The sequence below is a fragment of the Petromyzon marinus genome, unplaced genomic scaffold, assembly GCF_048934315.1.
Source record: "Petromyzon marinus isolate PM22_M1 ecotype Great Lakes invasive population unplaced genomic scaffold, UKy_Petmar_22M1.pri1.0 PM_G_Scaffold_57, whole genome shotgun sequence".
In the NCBI taxonomy this organism is placed as follows: domain Eukaryota; kingdom Metazoa; phylum Chordata; class Hyperoartia; order Petromyzontiformes; family Petromyzontidae; genus Petromyzon; species Petromyzon marinus.
The window spans coordinates 1,006,626-1,030,855 of record NW_027423010.1 but is presented as its reverse complement, the minus strand read 5'-3'; the positions used below and the strand labels follow the sequence as shown (position 1 = coordinate 1,030,855).

At 45.2% G+C, this 24,230-nt stretch overlaps 1 long non-coding RNA gene across 1 annotated transcript; it reads left to right on the top strand.

Moving 5' to 3' along the window:
* Positions 1 to 7,967: 7,967 nt before the first annotated feature.
* Positions 7,968 to 10,269, top strand: LOC142918201 (uncharacterized). The gene is made up of 2 exons (XR_012937437.1): positions 7,968 to 8,035; positions 9,139 to 10,269. It is a non-coding gene; the product is annotated as an uncharacterized LOC142918201 (long non-coding RNA).
* The last annotated feature ends 13,961 nt before the right edge of the window (positions 10,270 to 24,230 follow it).

Sequence of the window (24,230 nt, the reverse complement as noted above, 5' to 3'; positions counted from 1 at the left end):
TGAGGAGAAGGGTGAGTGACAGGAGAAGAGTGACAGGAGAAGGGTGAGTGAGCGTGAGGAGAAGGGTGAGTGACAGGAGGATGGTGAGGAGAAGAGTGAGTGAGAGTGGAGAATATATGTAATTTGTACGTGTTTATCTTAGGGATGATCCTTTGGTAGAATACTTCAATACAAAACTTCCATAAGTCGTTAACAAGTTTATATGCTTAACCCAGATATCATGGCACTTATGTATTTGTAATGAGAGTGCGCCACCTACAGGACGACCGGGGGGTTATTGCAGACACGTGCTATGTTGTCTCACATCCAATCAGTAAGGGGGATCCCATCTGGGTGAAAGGTAAATGGGTAGAGCTAGCGGGAAGCCTCGAGAGCCCTCTAAAATGTTCCGAGAGGGGCGTGGCTAGAGGCGGAGCTTAGCACCGCCGAGAGGGATATAAGCAGAAGCAGCAGAGGACTCTGGGTCGTCGGTGTGAAGAGCCTGGGTCCGAACGTCGTCACCACCTGCGCTACCACCCATCGGCCACGTGGCGGGCTCCACCAGCTGAGCCTCCCCTCTCTCCGACACGCCGTCAGCCAGCGGCGAGGCGGAGAAAGAGTGAGTGCCACGGCGGCGGGAGGCAAAGCGTGCGCCGCCGTCCCGGGAGCAAGAGAGAAGCCAGCTGCGCAGGGAGACACGTGCTGTACTGCAACTTGAGAATAAATACAACTGAAGTTTAACCCATGTCGGAGACGCTGATTACATATTGATAAGTGGATGTTAATAAAACATGCAACTAGTCGTAGTCAAAACCTTCTGTATTGTCATGTAACAATGTATCCGTTCACAAAAGTTAACATTTAAAATCGTGACGTTTAACAATATTCACATGCAGCGGTTGGCAATTTTACGTTTCAACTTTCCAGGCACTCGGGTTTGTTAATTCAGAGAGTGAAACAGCAAGGGACATTCTCGTCTCTTTGTCCTCTGTTTGCCTTCGGGTGCAGTGAGTTTATGGTGTTTTGCCATGGGTCCTCCCTTGCTCTCTCAGAAATTCCCTGAGTCACTTCTTGCCCATGGAAGAGTTATTCCTTTATGGCCTTTCATTAACGTTTCACCTTTTGCTACATGAGTTAGGTTTATTCCTGAGAAGCGAAATATTCGACGGCTTTAAGGCCTTCCTCAGCTCTGGTTATTCTCATCATGCCCATCTGATCAATGTCTCTTGTATTATGTTTACCCGTTTCTCATTATAGTGCTGTTTTGGCTTCGTCATCTGGTTTTCCCAAGCTTCAGCATGCAGGGAACGCATATTTGTCTCCAAGGAGCCATGATATAAAAATAGACAATATTACACTAACATTTTTTTGGAAGAGGCATATATACAACAGGTGTGGGAGCATGGCGCTGAGGTTTAGGAAACTGTAAGTCCCAGGCTTCTATGGTCTGGCCTTCCCATAAACAAAACACGAGGAATGGTAAGGGTGGTTGCTTACGCCTCCACCGACTATTAACTCCAGTGGAGGGATGGAGGCAAGGCCGGTGAGTCAGATGCCTTCTATGACCTGTCACAAGTACTAGCTAAAGTCGCCCCTTGGGATGGAGTCATCCTGTCGGGTGACTTTAATGCCTGAGTGGGTCATGACACTGGCATCTGGGCCAAAGTGATTGGAAGGCATCGGCCAGAACAGCTCAATAACAACGGTAGGAGGCTGCTAGACTTCTATGCGGCACTCTGGGCTTACCAACACGCTGTTCCGGCATCGGCGCATCCACACAGCATCATGGATGCACACTGGGTCCAAGCAGGGACATCTGCTGGACTATATAGTAACAGAACACCGAATGCAAGCCCATGTCCTTGACACCAGGACCTACCGTTGAGGTGATCTGCCCGTTGACCATATGCTTGACATCTGTAAGATTTTCCACTCCGGTGGTGGGTGTCCATCTAGGACACCATTCAAAGCCACATTGGCCTGGTCTCAGCTAGCTGATGAACGTTGCAAGTTAGAATGTCATCATCTCTTGCAGGAGAATACAAGTTAGGAAGCATTAAAGTCAGAACACAGATCAGAACATTTAATTAAATGACTGCGTGTTGTCTTGGTGTGGTCTGGGACTGTTTTGTTGGTGTTTTACTGCCTTGCCCTAGCTTGCGTTCGGTATTGATACATCGGCAGGCATGTATGTACTCATTTAATTTGTACTTAGATACTATATTTATAGTCGTACATTTTTAGTGACTTGCATTACTTTTTTCTATTTTGTACTCCTAACAAAATTGTATTGCTTGTTGTAACTTGATCCGCCCCTGCTGGACATTTGTGAAAAAGACCAGAAACCTTCACATTACAGGCATCGCAGAGTCCAATTCCAGTTGCCTCCAGACACTCAGACCGCCACACGCAAGCCCGCACTTTGTTGAAGGAACTGGTTCCCAGAGAGTTGGCTGCAACAATCCAACACAACCAATTTAACGGGGTTCAGGAGTTACATGAGGTGCATCCGAAGTCAACGCTACATATTGACAGAAATAATTGAATCACGCTCTATTGGGGGGCAGAGTGGTGCACCAGAATGTGTCTGGGATCGATTCCAGACTCGTGTGCTTTTTTGGGTGGGGTTGGCATGTACTCCCCTTGTTCTGCATGAGGGTGAGTGAGCGTGTGAGTGAGTGGAGTTGGAATGTACTCCCCTTGTTCTGCATGAGGGTGAGTGAGTGAGTGGAGTAGGAATGTACTCCCCTTGTTCTGCATGAGGGTGAGTAAGCATGTGAGTGGAGTTAGAATGTACTCCCCTTGTTCTGCATCAGGGTGAGTGAGCATGTGAGTGGAGTTGGAATGTACTCCCCTTGTTCTGCATGAGGGTGAGTGAGCGTGTGAGTGAGTGGAGTTGGAATGTACTCCCCTTGTTCTGCATGAGGGTGAGTGAGCATGTGAGTGAGTGGAGTAGGAATGTACTCCCCTTGTTCTGCATGAGGGTGAGTGAGCGTGTGAGTGAGTGGAGTTGGAATGTACTCCCCTTGTTCTGCATGAGGGTGAGTGAGCGTGTGAGTGAGTGGAGTTGGAATGTACTCCCCTTGTTCTGCATGAGGGTGAGTGAGCGTGTGAGTGAGTGGAGTTGGAATGTACTCCCCTTGTTCTGCATGAGGGTGAGTGAGCGTGTGAGTGAGTGGAGTTGGAATGTACTCTCCTTGTTCTGCATGAGGGTGAGTGAGCGTGTGAGTGGAGTTGGAATGTACTCCCCTTGTTCTGCATGAGGGTGAGTGAGCGTGTGAGTGAGTGGAGTTGGAATGTACTCCCCTTGTTCTGCATGAGGGTGAGTGAGCGTGTGAGTGAGTGGAGTTGGAATGTACTCCCCTTGTTCTGCATGAGGGTGAGTGAGCGTGTGAGTGAGTGGAGTTGGAATGTACTCTCCTTGTTCTGCATGAGGGTGAGTGAGCATGTGAGTGGAGTTGGAATGTACTCCCCTTGTTCTGCATGAGGGTGAGTGAGCATGTGAGTGAGTGGATTTGGAATGTACCGTGGCGAGGCCCTAATCCGCTGTGTACCAATGCTAATGATAACGAAAAAGGGATGGCTGCGGCAGGACTCTGGGTGCACGCCTCGCCGCTAAGGCTGTTTTTACTATGCACACGCTGTGTAGGTGCGCGCGAGTGCCAGCAAGTGGGCCCCACACCGAAACCCTGCAGCCCCGCACACACCCTCTCATGCACACCGTCTCCCCACAAAAATCACAGACTCCACGCCGAGGCTCTACCCACACACACAGAAATGAACTAAAGTTTATTAACGGCACAAAAACCCGCTACCTGGAGGGGGAATATTTTGTGAGGAGAGCCTAGCCTAACTCTGCCTATGACCCCAGTTACACAAACGTCCTACCATGTACCTCGTAGCTGTTCTCACGGCATCGCACGGACGCTATGAGAGTCAGAGGGAGACGGACAAGCGAAACCCTTGCCTATCGCTGCCTCATAGCAGCACTCGCTGGCATCACATGGACGCTGCGAGCGGCTCGAGGAGGCAGGACGGCAGGCAGTGGGTCTGGATTGCCCGGAGGTTGAAGACAACTGCCCCAATCGTCCCGGGGCTCCCACCTTCATTCTCTAAACTTAAAAGGCCCAGGGTGGAATTGTACCGCGCGGCCAATCGCGCGCTTAACCTGCGCCGTCTAAATGGAGGGCCACGGGGTCTGCTGCCGCTCACCCATTGTCCTCCCGTGCTCATTAATTCTAACCCACTGGTCTGCTCTTCTGGCCAATTACTCCACACTCCGCCTATCCCAAGGTCGTGAGTAACTCATCGCGGTTGGTCCAGTGAACCTTTCCCTTCTGCGCCCATAAAATCTTCAGCCAATTTAGGGGCACCGCAGTGTAACCTGTCCTGTGGGGGGTCGGCCAATCTCCTGGCACCGGGAAAACTCTGTGCGGCAAGGCGTTTTCAGATTCATATATTCTTGTAACACCAGAGAACACACACGGGAGAGAAACCCTTCAGGTGCACTCTGTGCGGGAAGGCGTTTACAGTTTCACCAAAGCTTAAAGTACACCAAAGGACACACACGGGAGAGAAACCCTTCAAGTGCAGTGTGTGCGTGAAGGCATTTGCACAGTCATCCGATCTTGTAAAACACCAGAGAACACACACAGGAGAGAAACCCTTCAAGTGTGCTCTGTGCGGGAAGCCGTTTGCAGATTCATCAAATCTTCGAAGACACCAGAGAACACAAAAGAATCACAAGGAGCAAAGTCGGAGTCTGAAATCAGCTTGTGAAAGTCAAAGTGCCGCAATGAGCCCATCCCTCATGAAACACGAACCGGAAGAAAATCCCAGCTTGGACACTTTTAAAGGTATAAAGGTGAAATATGAAGAGGTGATGGTGAAATGTGAAGATGAAGATTCATTTCCAGAATGGGACCTTCACATTGATGAAGGCAACGTGAAGCAGGAGGAGAATTCTGACTGAGGCAGAGCGAGGCAACTCCCAGCAGTTTGTGGAAGTGGAGGTGTGGGTGGACTTGCTTCTAGACAATACAAAGTCAAGTGGAGACCCGGTAGATGTGTAAGCTTGAGACGATGTCGCTACAATAGATGCACCTTTGTCACAGGCCTTTAATGACAGGAACGTGAAGTTGAACACTTTGTGGGCCCGTGGGTTGGGTAGATCTCTAACCAGGAACAAGAGCCAATAAGCTCCCAAGCATTCACTATGTTATCATAATAATTGATTTTACATGGTGCTTGGTTAATTCCCTCAGCAACTCGGAGTTTTGTGTCGTACCTCGTCTGAAACACTCGAAGAGCATCCCCAAGTAGCAGGGTTTCTCTCCTGTGTGTGTTCTCTGGTGTTTTACAAGATCGGATGACTGTGCACAAGGTGGTGGCCCTGCACCAGCCTGCATGTGGACAAGAGCCTGTCAGTAGGGGGCGATGATTGATGCGTCATCTCAGTTGTGTAGTTTGTAGGCAATCTTCATTCGAAGCTTTCGTGACTGCAGGAATGCACACTCTTGAGTTATTTCGGTAAAGTCACCACGTGGGTAGAAACATAACAGATCACGGCGTTTAGATCACAACACAAGCAATCGTCATCAGGTGGGACAACCACAGCAAGAGAAACTGCTGAAGTAGTAGGCGCCTACTCCAGCAGTTTCTTCTTATTGCTGCTGTGCTTGTCCCACCTGATGACGATTGCTTGTGTTGCCATCGAAACGCCGTGATCTGTTATTTGTAGTGTGATGTTTTAAATTTGCTACATTTTGACCCAGACGCCAGCATGCAACGGCCTACTCGTTTTGAATGACGCAACAATAGTACGTTGTACATACACTGTTAAGCGGACGGTGCGTATTTGTAAAATAACTTCTTGTTAATACGATGTAACGTGATGCAGTCGATTTCGCTGCAGTAATTCAATGTTGCTGATATGCCCGTCAATGATTTATAATGAATACTTGTCTGATTGTGCATGTAACATTATCTGAGGGTCACACATTGAACAAGTGATGTTAGGACAAAGTGTGTGTGTGTGTGTGTTTGGAAGTAACCTGTACAGAGAACTCAGGTGAGACCAGTTGTTCTTGTGATACAGGTCAAAGGGTACTTTTGTGTTTCACGAAGCGTCTGCCTCTGGAGCAACTCATCGTCTTTGAAATAGGGAGCACGCTCGGATCATTCATCAGTTACAAGGCATACCACTTGAAAGTTACACGTATAGGAGGAGGTACATTCTCTAAAACACGAATTGTAGTTTTGTCTTACGTGTTAACGTAGATTTTGTCTAACTAGGACTAGAAATGCTCCTTGCTAATTGACGTCTGGATGTTCGTTACCTATCGGTTGAAGCAAACCCCACTGCTGTTGTTGAGAGGCTGTGCACCAATAATGGTCCAACACATTGACGGCCTTCAGACCAGGAAAGTCACAACATTTGCACACGAAGGACACATTCACACAAGTACCCCATGCTCCGTTTTGAAGTTTTAAAATGAAACATCTTTGAATTGTGTTGTGTTATGAATTAGATGATTTTATTTTTTCATTAAAAGCTTGTATCAATTTACATCTGGAAGACTTCATTGAAAAGGACATTTCGTGTGAATTTTCTCTCGTCATTAAGTAGATGGCCTTTGCCGGGGGTTCGGACACACAGTGTACACACACAGTGTACACACAGTGTACACATGCACACAGTGTACACACACACAGTGTATACACACATAGCGTACACACACACAGTGTATACACAGTGTACACACACACAGTGTACACACACATTGTACACGCACACAGTGTATACACTGTACACATACACAGGGTATACACTGTACACACACAGTGTACACACATACAGTGTATACACAGTGTACACACACGGTACACACACAGTGTATATACACACAGTGACACATAGTGTGCACACGCAGTGTACACACACTGTATGTGTACACAGTGTACACACGCAGTGTACACACAGTGACACAGTGACACAACAACAACCGCAATTCGCCACTAAGTGGCGGTGACGTCACCACGACGCTTGTGCCAGGCACAGTGACACAGTGACACAGAGCGACACACAGTGACACACAGTGTATACACATAGTGTACACACACACAGTGTACACGCACACAGTGTATACACAGTGTATGTCCACACAGTGTATATATGTACACACACACAGTGTATACACAATAATGTCCACGTTGTTGCTGAGCTCACACACCAAAGGGAGGGAGCAATGGAAAATTAATCTAAATCAGCTTAAACTCCAACTCTGTGACGTCACCACTCTGCATACGTCATCGGCGTGAAACGCCAGGGTGAGGTGTACCTCGCTAGTGACGTCATGTCACCAAGGTATTCCACCGTGCTCTTGAACGTGACGTCACCTCCGCCAGTGTCACTGCCGATATCTTTCCAGTGGCAATCCTTATTTGGGCAAAGCTACGCCCAGTGACTGGCGGCTCATTAACATAATGTGACCGTTAAAGCCGTCTCGATTTTATTGCGACGGGTTCAGCGCCCACGCCCCCATCCCTCCACATATGGGCCGGCCTCATTAACATAATTTATTCAGGTACAGAGCCGCTCTTGGGAGGGAAGTGACGTCATACTACTTCCTGCTGTCGCTAGGCAACAGGAAGCTGCCCTGTGCGCGCTTGCACTGAAATCCGAGGTGAGAAATTCTCATCGTTGTGGTGGTGGTCGTTGTGGTGGTGGTGGTTGCTGTTGTTGTTTACCAAGGTAGAGCCTCGCTCTCTCTCGTAGGGATGTCAGTTGAGTAGCAGCGAGCATGGGAATCGATGTCCAGGTTGGAACTTTACAACGCGGGGCCTAGCCACGCGGGGCCTTGCCTCCTGCCCTCGCCTGATTGCGTTTACTTTATCTCGCTTAAGTTTAATTTGTCTTCACCCGGCTCGCCACTTTGTAACTTTGTTTTATTGTAAATATTCATGCAGTTTTTATTTTCTTTTTCACCAGGCCAAGCCCGCTTGAGCTGCTATACCGCTCTTGTTATCAGAAGCGACCTACCCACAACAACACAAGGTGAGGCTTTGTCAACGTGTGTGAATGTTTTGACTTAAAACTTTGGTGACTGCAGGAATTAATATTCTTGGTTATTTCGGTAAAGTCACGTAGATAGAAAATAAAATAAAAATAACATAACAAACGTAAAAAATAGTAAATAAAGCAAAAAAACCCACGTTTTGATCGCAGCACAAGTAGTCTTTATTTAATGTAATTGTATTATCTGTTATTGTTATTTTCTATCTACGTAACTTTACAGAAAGAACCAAGAATACGTGTGTCAATGTCTATCGGTCAAAGACGCTAAACGGAGTGACGCGCAAACTCCAAATATACAGCAGGCGTCAGGGTCGGGATCGAACCCACGACTTCCTGTACACCAGGTGAGGTAGATAACATCTCACCACGGAGAGAGACACGCAAACTCCAGTTAGCCTCGGATATGTTCGTTGATCCTCAATTACTTGGTGCAGTGAGGAAGCATTCATGCCAAGTAGATGAAGGTGGCCAGGCGTGATTCTAGACACACCACCGCCTGTTTACCCAGTGACAGTGTACAGTTTGTGTTTGCAGTAACGTCTATTAAATCTGTTGAACACGGAGGTTATATCATAACAATAGTTTACTTTTGTTTTCCTCTGGAACTCTTTTTAAGAATGGAAACAGGAAGTTAACACAGCACACACATGCAGCTGAAGTCGGAACTGTTCATCCCAGCATTTAAGGACATCTGAGCCTGGATTCACACCTCTAAGTTGCGATTGAACATTAATTTATGCATTTCTGCCTAACACAAATAGTATTGTTTTCAAAATCTTTTGCTATGTCAGCTGAATTTAGCTCTCATAAATATTCCATTTGTAGCCAGACAGCCGAAATTGTGTACTCGGAGTTTTGGGTGAACATTCATTTTGAAGATACGAGGACTTCCAGGCATGTTTATAACCATTTGCCCTCTCATTGTGTGCCATCACAGCCCTGTGATGAATTTGGGAAACGTTTTTACTACATCATAAATATATTAATATAGACGTGTAAGTCACATGTGACTATATATGCATTCCTCTGTGCCTCGATACTGTCGTGTAGATGGTGTGGATATTATTTTTTTGTGTCTGCAGCTGGCGCTGGTCTGATGGAGGAAAGGCAGTCAGCACAGCAGCTCGGTACTACAAGTCAACAATGCGACTAGCGTGCATACAGCACGGATCGGACTGGAAATTTGACACAGCACCAGAGAACTCACACAGGAGAGAAACCCTTCAAGTGCACTGTGTGTGGGAAGACATTTGCTTGGCCATCAGTTCTTCAGACCCACCATAGAACACACAAGGGAGTGAAACCCTTCAGGTGCACGGTGTGCGGAAAGGCGGCGGTGGTGGTAGCAGTCCTGACGTGGCACTGTTCCTCATCAAGGTGCTTCTCCTCCAAGAGGCGCTTCTCCTCCTTGACGCTCTTCATGTTGGTGAGACACTTCTTCTCCTCATCCTCCTCCAGACGGTTCTCTTCAAGACACTTCATTTCGCAAAGACGCTTCGCATCCGTGAAGCACTTCCCTTTAACGAGGCGCCTCTTGAGGAGATAGTCTCGGAAGCACTTCTCCTCTTTGCGGCACTTCACCCTGGCAAGCCCTGCACCTCAAATAGGCGCTCCTCTACCATGAGGCGTTTCTCCGTTGCAAGGTCCTTCTCCTCCTGGAGATGCTTCACCCTGCGGAAGTCTTTCAACTCCCCAATTATCTTCTGTTCAAGCAAAGATAACCACAGGAATATTCAGACATGCACATGCAAATACATACTCACACATCTGTGTACAGATGCAGACATCCACGTTCACTCATTCAAACTTGGTTAGCACACACATGAATATACACAATCACCTGATGTTAACATAAGGCCTTATCCATCAATACTTTGATCACATTGTACGTGTAGCCATAACGTCTAAATATCCCAAACCCCTACAGAATCAAAATCCATGTTACATCCTCAAATATCCTCACAAACCCCATACATGCACTTAAGGCTGTGATCGACTGTGAAGATTTGATATATGTTGGCAACAATCATCACTGGCAATAGTTTCCACATGTTCCACTTTAACGATCTGGAAGCCCATAATGATGACAAATTTCACTGCAGTGCCCATAATGGGCAACTGGAATGGCAACTTCCAATCAACTAACATAAATAATTAATGTGACTGATTTATATCATTCTGTCTTCATTGTTAATAAATGACCACTTCAAGTGCTTGCATGAGTGGGATGGTCGAGAGATTGGGTGATGGTGTTGGGAGATGGTGTTGTTTTATGAAGAAGTGAAGTAGTGGAATGTTCTAGAGAGATGGTGTCTTGTGATGGTATAGAGACATGATGAGGCTCTATGATGGAGTATTTAAATGATGGTGGTGTGGTGTGATGAGAAAGGTGATGTGGAGAGATGGTTTAGTGATATTTTGGTGTGATGGTGTGATGACACTGTGCTAGTTTTGGAGAGAATGTTGTGTTTGACCCCACAGATCCCATACACACCTTTGGGGAGCGATGCTTGTAACCTTGGCCTGGGAAAGGGTCCACATTATCCATAATGTCCCCCCATGAGGTCGACTGGCAAGACGACTCCCGGCCTACGAAGAACAGAAAATTCATTCAAAGGACGAGTAATGAATTAGAGAACGAAGGACATGGAGTTTCACAGAACTAATTTTAAGATCCCTGTAATTACCTCTTAGCACACAACAGGACCTGCTATTGAGAAATATTCATCACGTAGCAGTAAAACTTTACAAGTCATTTTTTTGTGGGCATGCTGAGACTATTAAATGCATAAGCTTTAGACATCTGTTTAAACAAGGATGGCTGAAACTCAGATCTAAACCCATCGTCTCTGCCACACTCGATCATTACGTCTTCCCATCACCACCAAGCCATGTCTACTAAAATTAATTGATCAAGGACCCTCCTCTGCATATATGCCACGTGATGCAGGTATCAGGGAACTTACCCTCATAGTCATCCAAGATCTCAGCCCACTTGATTTGTCCGTCCATGTTGTTACAAAGGAGTAGATTCTGTTTGAAGTTGGATGGTCTGGGGAGGTTGGAACAACGCTCGGATTTAGCAACAATTTGAATCACTGATCCTCTCAATTATTACATATTTGACCACTCACTGTACCAATCCAATCACTTCCCTGCCAGTTGCCTTCAAGCCCACTCACTCGCTTGTTTGCCCACTCATGCGTGTGTCCATCACTCATTCATCCACCAGCACCAACATGTTTATTCCAACTGCCCATTGCATTAAACATAATCGCCAGACTTAATTATATTTAATCTCTAATCCAGACATGCATCTAAATGTACACCCTATTTGTATTAATCAAATATATGATCAAGCTCCCCCCCCCACCCCCCCCCCCCGTGATTTCATAAAGCAGTGCCTCATCAAAGTCACAGAAATAATGTGCCCGGAAAAAGTGCAGGATTTCAACAGCGTGAGCTTATGCAGAAATACAGTGGTGCAGAGAATCGAGGACTTGTCAGCTAACTTGAAACTTCAGCTGAGAGACAAAGCTTGTGCTTTTGATTTTTACTCGATAGCATGCGATGAGAGCACAGATGCCACAGACACCGCGCAGCTGTTAATTTTTTTGCGGGGAGTAGATGATAATTTTTGCTGTACGGAGGAACTGCTTGATATGATGAGCCTAAAAGGCACAACGACGGGTAGAGATATTTTTTAAGCTGTGTCAGAGGCAGTTGAAAAGATGGGGCTTAAATGGGACAAGCTCTGTGGAGTAACAACGGATGGAGCTCCGGCCATGACGGGCGAGCGCAAAGGAATGGCATCGATGGTGTGCGCCAAGGTAAAAGAGAGCGGAGGTGAGGCTCTTAGGATGCACTGTATAATCCACCAAGAAGCACTGTCTGCCAAGACTGTCCAGCTGGGCGATGTGATGAACACTGTTGTAAAAACTGTCAACATAATTCGAGCTAGAGGACTGTACCACAGAGAATTTCAAGCTTTCCTATCTGATGTGGATGCTGAATACGGGGATGTACTCTACCACTCTGATGTGCGCTGGCTCAGCCGCGGCTCTGTGCTGCAGCGGTTTTATTCGCTGAGATCAGAAATCGACCAGTTTTTGAAAGAGAAGGGCCGACCTCTTCATGAACTGAGTGACCCTCTGTGGCTGGCAGACCTGGCATTTTTAGTTGATCTTACTCATCATCTGAATACACTGAACAAGAACCTACAAGGCAAAGAACAGCTGGTGCCACACCTGTATGTGCACATGAAAGCCTTCTGTGCAAAGCTCCGCCTATTTGAGACACTACGGAGCTTTAATGCTGCACACTTCCCTGCGCTGTCTGAAATCAAGTATGCTTTTCCAAAGGCCGACCTTTCTGCTAAACAGGAGAAATATGTGTCTGTGATTGTATCTCTCGTGACAGAATTCAACCAGCGTTTCCAAGATTTTTCTGTCATTGAAAAACAAATCAAGCTGTTCTTGACCCCCTTCCTGGTGGATGCAGAAGTGGAAGAGAGTCTGCAGTTAGAACTGATTGAAATGCAATGTGATGATTCTCTGAAGAGTCAACATCAGCTTCTCTCCCTCCCTGACTTCTATCAGTTTGGATAATGCCAAGTTTCCTCTGATGAGACGCCACGCAAAAAGAATGATGAGCCTGTTCGGCTCAACATACATATGTGAACAAACATTTTCTCTGTTAAATCAGAACAAAAGCAGACTGAGAACCAGAATGACTGACAGCCATCTCTGTGAAGTCCTTCGTGTCTCAACCACCAAACTTTCTCCTGACATGTCAGCCATCCTTCAATCCAAAGGACAGCATCACTGCTCCCACTGAGTGCAATTTTCTTCACATTATAGGTGAGTTAGAAATACACACAGTATTCATGTGTCAATGTCACCTCAAGTGTGTGGCCTGGCCTTTTGTTTCTTTTTCTGTATTTGGCCCTCACTAAAAAAACTTTGGACACCCCTGGTGTAGTGTATAGTAGTGTAGTGTATAGTGGAGTGTATAGTGTAGTGTATAGTGTAGTGGATAGTTTAGTATACTAGTTATCACGTGACTAGTGTAGCTAGCCAGGTGGTGACCACACTCGTGCGTGCATCTCCACTCGTCCGTGTCTGCAAGTAAGCGCTCGTGTGTGTATGTGCACCCGCGTGTTTGTTCATGTCTGTATGTACGCACACTGTTGCACATGGTTCGCTCGTGTGGGTGTAGTGGAACGCACTGCTCATGAAAACGTTGCCTCGTTACGCGGTAAATGCTGCGGCACAACAGGAGGGAACTGCAGGGATGAGGATCTCCAGTCTTGGTGCTGTGAATTAAAACAGCGCCAGGGTGGAGAATCCTGTCCCTACAGCTCGTAGCTGTGACGGAGTGAGAGTGATCAGCGGACAGCCACCATGGTTGCCAGGTAAGGGGAGACTTCACCCGGAACTCTCCTCCACACGTGTTCCCCTTGAACATTGTCGCAATAAACGTACGATCAGGAATCTTTAAAATATCCGACCTTTGTTGTTCCGCAAGAATATTAACGCTCAAACTCGTATCGAACTCTTCATGAATTCACTTGGTCAAACAGTTCAGGTACTCGGCAAAGCATTTCACCACCCGGTATGCAACAGTTAAACAATCTACTCCAAATCAACACCGAAATGTCAAATTATCATCCACCATTGACTTCCACATCGATGGAAGCCATTTACCACGACGTCCAAGCCATTAAACACCGGAACAACGAACGTGCCATTCAAGTACATCTTGAAACCCATTATCTGAAGTAATTTGTATTAAACAATAACTAAATAATAGAAACACGTTTACAATATTGAGCGAAGTTATAATCACGGACTTTTTCCAACTTTAGCTCAACAGGACCACAAAAGCTCAGATATGCGGTGCATAATAAATGAATCAATCTGATTGAAATCATCAACTGGCCAAACACTTTTCGATTTGAACATCACCTTATAAAATAATATTTCAAATATAAGCGCACAACTTTATCTATCTGTGATGAGCGCTGCACTTTCCGTTGATTTCATGCAGGGGGCGCTGCAAACCTACGCACCCCCTGCATGGACGATGGAGGCGCAGGGACAGACGTTCAATTACGTTGGAATCGATCTGCAGACGGCGGTCTTCTCGCACGGCCAGCAGCTCCCTGTCGCCTTATCTCGATCCCGCAATCCCAACCAGGTGAAAGTCCGCATCGAACCGAACCCCCGGCAAGGCCGTCTACTTAACGTTGAGAGAAAATTCACACGAAATGTCCTTCTCAACGAAGTCTTCCCGATGTAAATTGATACAAGCTTTTAATGAAGAAATAAAATTATCTTATTCAAAACACAACACAATTCATCTCAACAACAGCAGTGGGGTTTGCTTCAACCGATGGTTACGAACATCCAGACGTGAATCAGCAAGGAGCATTTTTAGTCCCAGTTAGACAAAATCTACGTCAACACGTAAGACAAAACTAAAATTCGTGTTGCAGAGAATGTACCTCCTCCTATACGTGTAACTTTTAAGTGGTATGCCTTGTAACTGATGAATGATCCGAGTGTGCTACCTATTTCAAAGACAATGAGTTGCTCCAGAAAGTTCGTGGATCACAAAAACACCGTTTGACCTGTATCACAAGAACAACGGGTCTCACCTGAGTTCTCTGTACAGGTTACTTCCAAACAGACACACACTTTGTCCTAACATAACTTATTCAATATTTGACCATTATAGATCAAATGTTACAAGTATGCACAAAACCTGACAAGTATACATTCTAAATTATTGACAGGCATATTAACAAAATTGGATTACTGCAGTGAAATATAATGCATCACGTTACATCGTATTAACAAGAAGCTTTTAAAAAAAGTTGCACAGTCTGCTTCACAGTGAATGTAAAACATACTATTGTATCATTCAAAACGAGTAGGCCATTGCATGCTGGCGTCTGAGTGAAAATGTAGCAAATTCTAAACATTACCTACAAACTACACAACTGAGATGACACATCAATCATCGCCCCCTACTGACAGGCTCTTGTCCACATGCAGGCCGGTGCAGGGCCACCACCTTGTGCCACACAGGGGCAGCTGCTACTTGGGGATGCTCTTCGAGTGTTTCAGACGAGGTACGACACAAAACTCCGAGTTGCTGAGGCGGTTAAGCAAGCACGGTGTAAATGCAATTATTATGATAACATAGTGAATGCTTGGGAGCTTATTGGCTCTTGCTCCTGGTTAGAGATCTACCCAACCCACTGGCCGCCCTTACTCTGCAGGATGAACTTAAGAAATGAGAGTTCAACTTCACATTCTAGTCATTAAAGGCCTGTGACAAAGGTGCATGTATTGTAGCAACATCGTATCTGGCTTACACATCTACCGGGTCTCCACTTGACTTTGTATTGTCTAGGAGCAAGTCCACCCACACCTCCACTTCCACAAACTGCTGGGAGTTGCCTCACTCTGACTCAAGAGTCAAAATTCTCCTCCTGCTTCACGATGTGAAGGTCCCATTTTGGAGTTGAATCTTCATCTTCGCATTTTACCTTCACTTCTTCGCTTATCACCTCTTCACATTTCACCATCACCTCTTCATATTCCACCTTTATACCTTTAAAAGTGTCCAAGCTGGGATTTTCGTCTGGTTCTTGTTTCATGAGGGATGGGCTCATTGCGGCACTTTGACTTTCACAAGCTGATTTCAGACTCCGACTCCGCTCCTTGTGATACTTTTGTGTTCTCTGGTGTCTTCGAAGATTTGATGAACCTGCAAACGGCTTCCCGCACAGAGTACACTTGAAGGGTTTCTCTCCTGTGGGTGTTCTCTGGTGTTTTACAAGATCAGATGACTGTGCAAATGCCTTCACGCACACACTGCACTTGAAAGGTTTCTCTCCAGTGTGTGTTCTCTGGTGTGTTTTAAGAGCAGATGACTGTGCAAACGCCTGCACGCACACACTGCACTTGAAGGGTTTCTCTCTCGTGTGTGTTCTCTGGTGTACTTCAAGATTTGATGAACGTGCAAATGCCTTCCCGCACAGAGTGCACCTGAAAGGTTTCTCTCCCGTGTGTGTTCTCTGGTGTGTTACAAGATGCCATGAATCTGAAAACGCCTTGCCGCACAAAGTACACTTGAAGGGTTTCTCTCCTGTGTGAGTTCTCTGGTGTTTTATAAGACTAGATGACCATGAAAATGCCTTCCCACAAACACTGCACTTGAATGGTTTCTCTCCCGTCTGTGTTCTCTGGTGTAATACGAGATTATATGACTGTGTAAACGCCATCCCGCACATCGTGCACCTGAAGGGTTTCTCTCCTGTGTGTGTTCTCTGGTGGGTCTGAAGAACTGATGGCCATGCAAATGCCTTGTTACACACAGTACATTTGAAGGGTTTCTCTCCTGTGTGACTTCTCTGGTGCCGTGTCAAATTTCCAGTCCGATTCGTGTTGTATGCACGCTGGTCGCATTGTTGACTTGTCGTACCGAGCTGCGCTGAGTGCCTTTGCTCCATCAGACCAATTCTGCAGAGGAAGAGTCAGCTGCAGACAGAAAAAAGAATATCCACACCATCTAGACGTCAGGCACAGAGGAATTCACACGTGACTTACACGTCTATACTTATTAATATATTCATGATGTAATGAAAAGTTTCTCAAATTCATCAGATTTGATGAACGTGCAAACGCCTTCACGCACAGAGTGCACCTGAAGGGTTTCTCTCCACAGGCTGTTACGGCACACAATGAGAGGGCAAATGTCATTAATATGCCTGGAAGCCTTCATATCTTCCAAGATGAATGGTAACTCAAAACTCTAAGCACACAATTTCGGCTGTCTGACTACAAAAGGAATATTTATGATAGCTGAATTCAGCTGACATAGCAAAGGGTGTTGAAAACAATGCTATTTGTGTTATGCAGAAATTAATGTTCAATCACAACTTAGAGGTGTGAATCCAGGCTCAGATGTCCTTGAATGCTGGGATGAACAGTTCCGAATTCAGCTGCATGTGTGTGCTGTGTTCACCTCCTGTTTCCATTCTTACAAAGCGTTCCAGAGGAAAACAAAAATAAACTATTGTCTTGATATAACTTCTGTGTTCAACAGAGTTAATAGACTTTACTGCAAATACAAACTTGACACTGTCACACACTGCCATGAGTAAACAGGTGGTGGTGTGACCAGAACCATGCTTGGCCACCTTCATCTGCTCAGCATTAATTCTTCCTCACTCCACCAAGTAATGAATCGAGGATCAATCAACATAGCCGAGGCTATCCGTGTCTCTGTCTCTCTCTCCCCGTGGTGAAGGTGTTCCCCTCCACACATTCAGAGTCAACAGCGGCACACGCTTAGCGTCTTTGACCGATAGACATTGACACACGTATTGTTGGTTCTTTCAGTAAAGTCACGTAGATAGAAAATAAAAATAACAGATAAAATTCAATAAGATAAAGAGCACTTGTGTTGCGATCGAAACGTCGTGGGTTTTTTTATTCATTTTCAATTTTTTTATTTTTCATTTAATTGCATTATTTTATTTTATTTTCTATCTACGTGACTTTACCGAAAGAACCAATAATATTAATTCCTGCAGTCACCAAAGTTTTAAGTCAAAACATTCACACACGTTGACAAAGCCTCACCTTGTGTTGTTGTGGGCAGGTCGCTTCTGATAACAAGAGCGGTATAGCAGCTCAAGCGGGCTTGGCCTGGTGAAAATAAATAAAAACTGCGTGAATATTGACAATAAAACAAAGTTACAAAGTGGCGAGCCGGGTGAAGACAAATTAAACTTAAGCGAGATTATTAAAGTGAATGCAATCAGGCGAGGGCAGGAGGCAAGGCAGTGACCCAAGCGGAGGTGACATCACGCTCAAGAGCGCTGTGGACGGGGTTGGGGGAGTGTGAATACCTTGGTGACATGACGTCACTAGCGAGGTACACCTCCCGCTGGCACTTCATGCCGATGAGGTCATGGGGATGGAGTTTAAGTCGATTTAGATTCATTTTCCATTGCCCCCTCCCTTGAGTGCGTGAACTCAGCAACAACAACGTGGACATTATTGTGTATACGTACACACTGTGTACACTTTGAGGCCACGTGAAGCGTCAAAGGCTCGCTGGAAGGAGGAAGTCGCGTGACAGACTCAGGAGTTGCGATGGGTTAACTGACGGATGGCTATCGATTAGAAATCACAGATCCCTGAGTCTCACCTGTTGTGGATCCCCACGTGGCTCGGAGCCTCAAAAGCTCCGTGACTCCTGGGTGGTGACACAAAGACAAAGATCCCCCGTGTAGCCTTAACAGACTGTTGGGGCACGTGCTGTTAGCAAGTAGCAGCACCACCTATGAAGGCCGGCGCGACACGCGAAGGGAGTGGGTGGCCAGCACCGCGCCCGACCGCCTTTGTCTCCCCAGTAATGATGTTTATACACCACACCGGGTACTCACTTGAGGCTGAGTCGACCTAGGCGAGGCCCTGAACTGGTTTAAATAATCGTCACTGGGTGTTGGCTGTGAGCGGGAATCAAACTCGGGTCGTTATGTTCGTAGAGCAGCGTACTAACCGCTGGACTACCGCACACACGCACAGCACACACACAGCACACACAGTACACACACACACAGTACACACACACGGTGCACACACACGCACGACACACACGCACAGTACACACACACGCACAGTACACACACACACGCACGACACACACAGACACGCACGGTACACACACACACGCACAGTACACACACACGGTACACACACACACACAGTACACACACACGGCACGCACGATACACACACACACGCACAGTACACACGCACGAAACACACACACACGTTACACACACACACGCACGATACACACACACACGCACGGTACACACACGCACGGTACACACGCACACACACGGTACACACACGCACGGCACGCACACACACGCACGGTACACACACACACGCACGGTACACACACGCACAGCACACACACAGACGTTACACACACACAGTACACACACACACACACGGTACACACACACAGTACACACACACACGGTACACACACACGCACGACATACACGCACAGCACACACACGCACAGTACACACGCACGGCACGCACACACTCACGCACAGTACACACACACACGCACAGTACACACACACACACACGCACGATACACACACACACGCACAGTACACACACACGCACAGTACACACACACGCACAGTACACACACACACGCACACACTCACAGTACACACACACGCACGGTACACACACAAGCACAGTACACACTCACGCACAGTACACACACACACGCACAGTACACACACACACACGCACGATACACACACACACGCACAGTACACACACACGCACAGTACACACACACGCACAGTACACACACACACGCACACACTCACAGTACACACACACGCACGGTACACACACAAGCACAGTACACACACACGCACAGTACACACACGCACACACACGCACAGTACACACACACACGCACGGTACACACACGCGCACGGTACACACGCACGGTACACACGTACGCACGGTACACACACACACGCACGGTACACACACACACACGCACAGTACACACACGCACAGTACACACACACGGTACACACACACGGCACACACACACACACACAGTACACACACAGTACACACACACACGGTACACACACACACACACGACACGCACGGTACACACACACACACGCACAGTACACACACAGAGTACACACACACGTTACACACACAGTACACACACACAGTACACACACACACACAGCACACACACGTACGCACGGCACGCCCACACTCCTTCAGTCACGTGACTAAGGTTGACGCGCTGCCCCGTCTCCCGAGGTGACCTCTTGGCTCTCTCGTCTCTCCTCGACACGTAGATTCATTTCTTACTCTTACCTAGAAACGTCATTGTCTGTCTGTCTCTGTGGACGCAACTTGCGAGGAATTGTACTCACAAACTGTGGAGTTTACGTTTCAAATAAAGTGCCCAGATACCACGCGATAAGCCCCGTGGTGAGACAGTGCTATTCGTAGTTCCAATCCGTCAACATGAAAGTAGTTAAATTAACAATTTATTACTAATCTCCATATGTATCAAAGGCAAAGTTGTGAATGTGTGCGTCTGTTCAAAATGTTTAGCGTACTTCCTGACATGCACCAAGCTTGAAATTTGCCATGTGGGTAATTTCCAGACTGTACACCGTGCAAACATTATAAAAATACACTTTTGTATATTTTTTTTGGGGGGCGCGCAATAATGGATAAGCATGAAAACACCACGATACATAGGACTTGCTTTGATTAGAATCTAGGAATTGATTGTGTACATGTTGCAATTGGTAAATGAGCATTTTGAGCACACTGCTGTTTTAATAAATGTTCATGATTCTGAGAATATAAGTGTAATTCTGAGCATCATAATGACCACATTGGAATTGTCATGAATGGGGGGTACAATGATTTTTAATAACAATAGGAATGCGGTTTTGAGCATGACTATTGATATTTCGGACTCATTTATGACAATAGATTCACGATTAAATTGCGGTTTTGTTTTGCTCATCAATCAGGACACTGTTAATGATGCGCATGCCCATAAATTGTTGAAATGACTAGAAATGCAAGTTGTGTATACTCTCCAACCCCATTCCTCTACCTACCCATTCCCTTGACAGGCTCCGTGCCCACTTAAACCCATGGCGGTGACGATTCCACCTCTCGCTGTAACAATCAAAGCACCTCCAACTTCTGAATGCAAAGGTGCTGGTTGGTGTAACGCCAAAACACATCGTCAACGCCGCTCCCAAGCCCGCCCTACGTTAAGTTACATCGTTAGGATCAACAAAATAAAAAGTTCCACAGAGGAAACTAAAATGACATTACGCAATCCCCAAAGTCGCACGCGGTAGGCTACACGACTCGGAGAACAGCGTCAGACTTCAAGACTTGCATCGCCATCATCATCATTCTTCCTCTCCACAAGTCATCGCACGTCAATATTCAACAAGCTGCACACACGTGCAAGTAACCTCTCGACCCGCCACCTGCACAGTTAACGCGATCAGACCCGGGGGTCAAATTAAAATTGTGTCGTCTTTGGTGACGTATTACAATCGGTGTAATTTTAATGTACATACAGCAACTGCTGTATGTACATCGAATTATATCATTGACAACGCGGTCCGCTTTTGCGGTATCTGCGTGCGGTCTTTTAATTATATAGATAGGTAGTCAGTTCATTAGTATGGGGTTCCTCTATAAGGAATTGTAAAATGTATTACTTAATTATACGATTCCAGGCCGCACTTAGCTTGTAGCAGTCAGAGCAGTTAAAATGACTGTACATGTGTAGGTATAAAATAAAATAAATTTAATTAAAATAACATTTAATTTAATGTAGGTATAAAATAAATTTAAAATAAATAAATTTACTAAAAAATTTAACATAGGTATAAAATAAATGTAAATAAATGAAATTTATTAAAAATTTAATTTAACGTAGGTATAAAATAAATGTCATTTAAATAAATGTAATTTATTAAAAATTCAATTTAACGTAGGTATAAAACAAAATCAATTGAAATGTAATTTATTAAAAATTTAAATTAAACGTAGGTATAAAATGAATTTAAATAAATTAAATTTATAAAAAAATTCAATTTAACGTATGTATGAAATAAAATTTAATTTATTACAAAATTAAATTAAATTCAATGTAGGTATAACGTAAAATACATTTAATTTAAATTATAAAAAAATTCATTTATAAAAAAATACGTAGGTATAAAATAAGTTTCAATTAACTTAATTAAAAATGTAAATTAAATTTAACGTAGGTATAAAATAAAATGTAATTAAATTAAATCATAAATACATTCTATTTTCTACCTCCGTGACTTTACCGAAAGACGCAAAGAGTGTGGACCCACGTGACATCAAGGCTGTCCTAGTCTAGGCAAGGCCTCAGGGTGTACCGGGCCTTTCACAACAACAGCCGCAGCAGCAACAACGGTTCTCTTGAGAAAATGCTTTAAAAAATAAAGTCAACGTAGCTTACCTTGACACTCGCGAACTTTAATGATTAAAATAATTAAAACAAAACTAAACACTCACACGCACATGGGCGCGCGGCATTCAGCGTGCAGGGCATTAAAAATGGTAGCGTCCTCCCCGCGATCTGATTGGTCGCCGCGTGCCAAAGTGGGGAGGGGGGGAGGGTCAGCGATCCGATTGGTCGAGAGGCAAACCTGGGCGCGTCTCCGACGATGGTGCGCAGCGATTGGTCAACGGTTGTCCTATGCTAATTTTGGTATGCTAATTAATTTTAATCTGTATGCTAATGCAGAATATTTATCCATACTCATTAAGTTTAATGTTTATCCTAAATTAGTTAAAAATGTATGCTCGTTTAGTTAACATTCTATGATAGTATCGTTATATTTTTGTTATGCTATGATAACAGCAGTGCATAGTGGCTGTGGTGGTACCTGCTATGATTACAGCAGTACATACTGATCGTAATGGTATGTTGCACACTCGAAATGAAGGACATGGGCAAGTGCTCCAAATCGAGGAGAAGCACATTTATTGTGGTTAATCTGTAATCTTGTGAAGAACAGCACCATCACTCTGTAAAATGCACCAACACGTATGTCACACACAGCATTTCTTCCGAGTCACCATTAACCATGTGGCGGGTTTACAAGCGTGGTTAATCATTAACAGTTTTCTCTTACACCCAATTCTACTACTGATAAACCATCTTTGTCTTTGACAATCACATTTGCACGTCTTTGTTGTCGCTGCAAGTTTACTCATGCATGGGGTGACTTGGCTTCGCAGTCTCTTTGCGCCATGTGTTGGTGAGCCGTTGAACAGCTGAAAAGTGTAAAACTATTCCTTGTTACTTGTTGTTATGGCATTCATTTAAGTTGTTTAGACTGCTGTTGCTGCTGCTGCTATTATGGCACAGATAATCTAAAGCAAACAGAAGATCCAGCATCACGCTGTCACGGTTACGGTTGAAGTGCGTCCGTTGACATCATGGATGCATGTGGCAGACGTGAACTCTGAAACCACAATAATCACAGGACGTAATTTTTTCACGAAAATATTTTAGACATCTTTAAAATAAATATACACGGTGAGTTTTCTTTTCCCCTCGGAGATCCGAAGTGTAATACTATTGCAGTTGGCTTCTTGATAAAAAAAAAACCCAGCCAGATGAGTCCCACGTATGCAAAAACGGTTCACAGTTTTAGTTTTGTCACACTTCACATGTCCAGGAACAGTGTTGATGATGTGGGGGGGGGGGGGCCCGCTCGCGTTGGGCTTGTGTGCCCCCCACACCGCCGATTAGCAACTCCAGTGAGGCGACTGGTGGTGTCAGTGCCGGATTAAGCTAGTGCGGGGCCTGTAGCATATGTTTATAAAGGGGCCTTAAACATTTTTTCAAACATTTTTTTACTTGCATAGTAAAGTAATTGTATTTTTTCATTCGCTATACAGCAAGATAATACGACAAATCGCTAACCTTAAACACTCAGTTGTCGTTCATAAAAGTTGAAAGCGGTATAGTACTATAGTAATAGAGCAATGTGTGTAGGTCAAAAACGCCGCGGTCCCTAAACTGTGGAATCGCCTCGCCTGCTCCGTGTGAACGAGCTACGGGCACCCTCACTCCACACAAACAAAAGTTGTACATTGAAGATTGATTTATAAAATAACCAATTAATTCAAGTAAGCGTTGATGTGGGAGATGGCGCTGCATCATTGACGTACTTCTCGATGGTCAGTTGAACGAAGTTGTGACAAAAAAGTTATTAAACTTCATTCCTGTGTTTGATGTCGTGGTCAAATCTTGTACTCAAGATGCCGTCCACTTCCCGTTGTCCAATCGATTTCTTTACTTTTTAGTGCACTTTAAAATAAAACCGTTTTTAAAAGGAGTTTTTCACTATTCAAAAGCCACCACAACCATTTCAATGCTACGACGCTTGGGCAATTATAATTGAATTAATAAACATTCTTGTCATAACCATTCTTGTATTACTATCCGAGTGTCTACCCTTAATTAACTACTGTCTGGTTCTCATGAATTAACCAAA